The sequence below is a fragment of the Tetrao urogallus genome (assembly GCF_951394365.1).
Source record: "Tetrao urogallus genome assembly, chromosome: 2".
Lineage (NCBI taxonomy): Eukaryota > Metazoa > Chordata > Aves > Galliformes > Phasianidae > Tetrao > Tetrao urogallus.
In genome coordinates, this window is record NC_136814.1 from 10,967,542 (window position 1) to 10,973,778 (window position 6,237).

Sequence of the window (6,237 nt, forward strand, 5' to 3'; positions counted from 1 at the left end):
CATAGTCTCAGTATTTTTCAAGGCCTGTTTTCATCAGGATGTTCATGTAGCATGCAATTCTTCACTGTGCAGAGGGTTAAAAGAAGGTTTATGTCACGTTTAAATCGTATTTAGGACTGTGATATAAGGAGTAGATAAAAGATAAACGTCATATAGGTTCAGTACTATACTTAGGCAAAAAGAATAATTTTCAGGAAAAGAATTGCATCTTAAGAAATTTTAGTGTTCATTTATTTTAAACATAAAATTTGTGCACTTAAATTGAGAATGTGAACTGACTGTACAGCAAAGATAAGTTTCTTCAGGATTGATTGAGGGCAACTCTTGTGTACCTTTGCCTTGCTGGCAGCTTGGCCGCTTTCTCGGAGCTGACCTGTCATGCACCATGAACAGTGAGAATGTACTGCAAATATGCAACACTTGAAATGATAGCAGGTGGACAGTTTTCTGTGTTTTCGTACTGTTCACTTGTATGAATGTATGTGAGTATCAGTTGAAACCTTTGACCAGATCTGTTTTGGTCAATATTTTTTTCCATTTTTATGCCGAAATTAAAAAATAATTAGAGGAAAAGTGTCAAATTATTTCTGAGAAAATTAACCCCTGTTGTATCTGTATTTTTAATATCTAGTTTTTTTCCACTTTAGTATGTATAGCATATAACTGGGATATATTGACTTCGATGAATTTAGATATAACCAAGGGTTTACATTGCTTTATTTGAACTACAAGATAACACCTTCAGAACACTATCACCTTCAGAGAAATTGCACATGAACAATGCAGATCCACAAGAAATCCACCTGTGCAAAAAGATCTTTATTTAACCATTTTAATCAAAATGATTTCATTACAGGATGGTTTCTTCATGGATTCCTGGAAAGCACAGCTACTTCAAGGAAAACTGAAAGCATGTGCAAAAAATTTCCTTTTGCATTAGTAAAACTTAAATGTACATTTAAATGTTTTGCTCCTTCTCATCGCTAATACTTCCTTCTGAATAATGCCGGGGAGCCCTTAGCACTGCTGAGGGCAAGTGGTGGCCTTGTAGCACTGGCAAGTTGTGTAGATTATGTGTCCTTTAAAAACTGGCATCTATTTATTCTGCCAAGGAGTTCTGTAGAAGTTGTGTGCTGGCTTCTATTTTGGGGTGATTTCTTTCCCTAAACAAGACAAACCATCCAACAACATTCTGTAGAACATCTGCTCGAAAAGTGGAAGGACTGTATAAGTATGTGGCGTGCCCAATTAAACATTCTAAATGTGCATGATTATTTAAAGAAAACCCATGTCTTAAAGGTAGGAATTATATTTAAGTGATGGTTTTACAGCTTCTGCATGGTCTGCTGTATAAATCTTTAGTTCTGAGTGAAATTCAGTGCATGGCAAATATAAAGAGAATTTGAGTATGTTTTTCTGGCTTTTCCCTTCTCCCACTTCATGTGTATTGATACAATTTTATTGAACTAAAGTAAGTAAATTTTGATAACACTCCATCTTTCTGGATACTTACGTACAGTTTTGAAATATTAGGTAGCTTTGTTTCCTAGTTTTTGAATCACTTAAAGCTACCTGAAGTTTGAGTTAATCAGTATTAAAAGCCCCATGAATCATACATAAATTTTTTCTCCATTTTTAGTTTTCTTTCTCCTTCTTCTTTTTGCATATTACATAAGAATTTCTAATACACGAAACAGATAAATGGTTTATAATCCTAATAAATTCTGTGCAAGGAAGATTAAATTTCTGTACTCTCACCACAGAAATATGCAAGGCAGTGCTACTGCTTCCAAGGAAGGCCACAGCCAATCTCCAGTACTGATGTTATTCTGCATTTTCACTTGTGCTTTTTACACCCTGACATTGTATCTTCTACCTGCTACAATTTTTTTTGTAGAAATCTGAGTTCTTATGGAGAAAAATGGACCAGAAGTAATTTAATAAAACCTGGAAGAATTACCACAGGAAAAAAAAAGGATATGATTTGCTGAGTTTCTTTTCAAGTTAATGAGCAAACTAAGCCTGTGGTCAAACTCAGGGTGGTGGAGACACTGGCTTGAATGTCACAAGAGCTGGGGATCAAACTGCTTCTCCCAAACCAAAACACCTTTTCCCAGAAGCCCACTAACTGAAGTTGGCCTAATGAGTTTCCTGGTCTTAATGCAGAATTTTAACGGGTCATTTTTAGAGAATCAATCTGTTTTGTTTTCCAGTTCATGAAAATGAGATTGAGAACACAAATTGTTTACGTGGAGGAAAAAAAATCTATTTTCTGCAATTACTGGAAACAGTGAGAAATGAGAGTTTCCTAAGGGAGATCAAAGGTAATGACTGCATTTTTGATATTCATAATTCATTTCCTAGATCTGCCTTTCAATGTGGGGTAAATCAGCTTTGGTAGTTGATAACAGCATGATACAGTTTTCCTGCATATTCATGCACACATTTATCAGTAGCTATGTGAGTGGGGGTGGGAGAGGATAGCAGGTTATGTTTATTCCTCATCTCTTCAAATGCCTCAAAGAGTAGTCTTGTCTTCCCCCCTTAGTCTAATCCTAATCTTGCTCAGATGGTGAATGCAGACAGGGCACGCAAAATAAATGTGTTATTGTATCTTCACTTTCCCAGCCAGATGTCCAAGCAAGTATAATATTCCTGATGATAACTATATTTGAAACTGGAGTACTAGACACCAGAAAGCACCATGGCTGCATTGTCCCCATTCATTCCTTCTGTTTTCTGAAAAGGGTTAAAAAAATAAATCTATGAACAAAAAAAGCTGTTAATCGGGAGGGAAATAACAAATAAACAAAAAACCCCACAGGAATAAAAACAATAAAAGAAGAACTTATCATATAGGCACTCTATGATTTTATCTTTCAGTTCTCTTGTTGACTCTTTTTAAAGGCTGATAGCTGAATAATTCAAATTTTCAATGTGCTGAATTTCAGAGAGTAAGAAAAAACCAAGAACCTTCCCTGTTTTCTTCAGCAACACTGACTCCTTGTAAAACCTTTGTGGTAGTTTTAGGCAAATTCTTTGTTACATGAATTTCGTGGTCTCTCTGTTTCACTCTCAGTCAAACATATTATTAACTCACTCACTGGCATCTTTTCCAGAGTTTCACTACCAAAGAACATTTCCAAATAGGTTGATATTGTTTTCTGCAACAAAAGCTTTCATTTTCAGGATGCTGAGGCTTTCTATAAGCATCTTCACTCAAAATAAAAAAAATAAAAAATAAAAAAAAAAAGAATCTTATTGTTTTAAAAAAATACTGTTTCATGGTTATTGATAATTTGGTAGTTGAGAAGCTAAGTCTCTCCAGTAGTGAGGAGTGCTTCTAAGTCTCCAGGTGGGCTTACTGAGTTGTCAAAGAGTGCACTTTGGTGAATGAGGAAGCTGTTTCCTCTTAGATGTATAGTTTGATCTGCAACCTGATAGCCCACAGTGTCTAATAAACAGTTGTGTATCCACAAACAAAGATATTATCTGTCCTTTTGTGAGCTTGTGATCCTTTTTATTATTAATCTTTCATTAAAAAAAAAAAAAAGCTGATCCTATATATTGTACTGTTTCTTGTAAGTGCCTAGTAATCTATTTATTTATTTATTTTATGGCAATGTATGTTTGATCTGTTTGCAGTGTTCCTCGTAGATTTATGTTTATATATAAATATTTATTAGAAATAGCAAGAGCAGCATTGGTTTATGCCCACACGAATGCAGGAAGACCAGCTGCACTCTTCAGAAAGATCTGGTAGCACATGAACTCTCTTTCAGTCAAGGCTGATGTATTTATTAGCGTGTGTGAGATTGTGTGGGAACACTGGTGGAAAATAACACAGCAGAAGAAAGAGAGCCAATGGGCAAAGCATTTTGGCTGATTTGTTGGTATACTAACTTATTTCAGGCATGAGATTACCTAAAGCTGCTTCCAGGTGCATTGTGTCCCACCAGCTGGGATGCTCATCACATACACTACTCTCCATATATTTCATTCAAAGCTATGAAATGCTCATCTGCTCTAATAGTAAAAAGAAATCTGATTGTCAGCTAACAAATAAGATGCTCAGGTAGTCATATATCGGTCTAGTACAATAATACCATCTTCTTACACTCATCTGTTACAATATGAATAAGAGATGGTAGATATTAAGTGCTTTGAGCCAAGATGTCTGCATTAATGTAGAATTTTCCTTGGTGAACTGAGTCTGTGACTGACTCATTTTACAGTATAAATAAAATTTTACTGTGAAATATAAAAAACGCTTTTTAGTGGTTATGTACATAGAAAAGAATTATGCCAAAAAATACACTAGAATGTAAGGGTACTAATTTGTATTCCTTTCTCATATCTGCTTCTAAACTTTAAGATTAGTCATTGCAGTACTTTAGGTATTCTACCCCATATCTTCACAAGTAAGCCATTGCTTTCCAGGTCTCCATTTAGCACAATTCCAATCTGCCATTTGCCATTTTAGATGCCAGATACGCAACATGCTGCATCCTCTCCATGACAAGATGCCACATGCAATGATTTACATCTTTAAAACAGAGAATATAAATTTACATGGCATCTTTGAGAGAAGTGTCCAAGACAATTCTACTCGCAAGAAATCCTGTATTTTTTTTTTTCATTATAGGAGAACAGATGCTTTCTAAGGTAAAAAATTCTCCCCATTCAATGATTGAGTATGAAAACATTGATAAATCTTGATAAATAGTATCTTCAAATTTTCAAGTAAAATGTGCTATTTTTATATAGTGCTTCTAATGTGGGAAAAGGAAAGAAGTGGGATTTTTGTTTTGTTTTGTTGTTTTTTTTTATTTTTCCTAAAGTAGAATTTAAAATTGTAACTGGTAGTGGAATATTTATCCTTAATTTTTAAAAGATGGTTTCATCCTTTTCAATATTTAAAACTTTGATTCATTCAGTTAGTGTTGATAAATGTAAATTCTGGCTTAATGTGTGTATTATACTTGCTTTATACTTACTGTATTGTGTAAATACATATATCTTTTCTGGTTTAATTATTATGTTATGTTTATTATACTATATACCATGATGATACATATATATTCCATTTAGTCCACCTTCACCTCTTAAAAAAAAAAAAGGGGGGTTGATGTTCATATGAACTGATATTGAAACAGCTTCATGTTAATCTTTCTCTCCTTCTGACAGACGTGGAAAATTGGAATGCAATAGGGTGGACATAGGATGGATTCCCATTTTGTTCTATTTTGCTTCATTAGAGCATAATTCATCCTAATACATTTCTACTGAAGCCCAATTTCAGGAGATTTTCATGCAAAAATAATAAAAAATGGAACATGAAAAGATTTAAGCAAACTGTTAGTTCCTGTCAGAAAAGTAAAACATGATGCTATGGGCTAGTTCTGTATTCCCAGATTTTCCCATTCTTTTCTGAAGTTTGGAAGAATTCATAAGTGCAAGGTGGGTCAAAAATAACACAATTAAAATTGGTAAATTAATTGTATAAATAAGGAAATAAGGGAATAACAGAAAGAAGGTCTTGGCCATATGTAGTACAAGGAGGGGGCATATTTAGCTACAATCCCAACAGAAATAGAAACAACACAATCTCATTAAAATATTCAGCCAAACAGCTGGAATTCTTGCAAAATCTGTCTTTGAAACAATGTGAGGATTATGAATTTGAGCACAAAAGCATTGCAAAGAATTACCCATACACAGTAACAACTGTTTGACGCCATGTGTGTTGAAACTGGTGCTTATTTTGAAAACTAATAAAGCACATCCTCTAGGTGTAACCTGAAGCTGTGTCACCTATATCTGCACGTACAGCTTGCCATTGTATCAATGCGTTGTCTGTGCCAGACTTACCTGATGTTACCAGCTGCATTTTATATTGGGCTCCTTGGGAGGCTGCTGTTCCTTGATGCTGTCAATTCCTCTGTGTTTGGAAGGATGAATCTTGGCTTTACAGGGCTATACTTTATTCCTCCATGAACAAAGAAAACTTTCAGGGGGGCACAAAATCCTTTATTCCCCTAATTTCCTCTCTCAGCTTCTCTCCTCCACCTGAAGAAATCGCTCTTGCACTGTGATCAACTCAATATCTTCATGCCAGATTCAACAACCATCTCTGACAGTCACAACATGGCCTTTTAATACACCTGGACATGCCTGGGAAGTCAAGGATATGAGAGCTTTAGGCTTTGTAACCTTAAATCCTGTAGTCAAGATTAG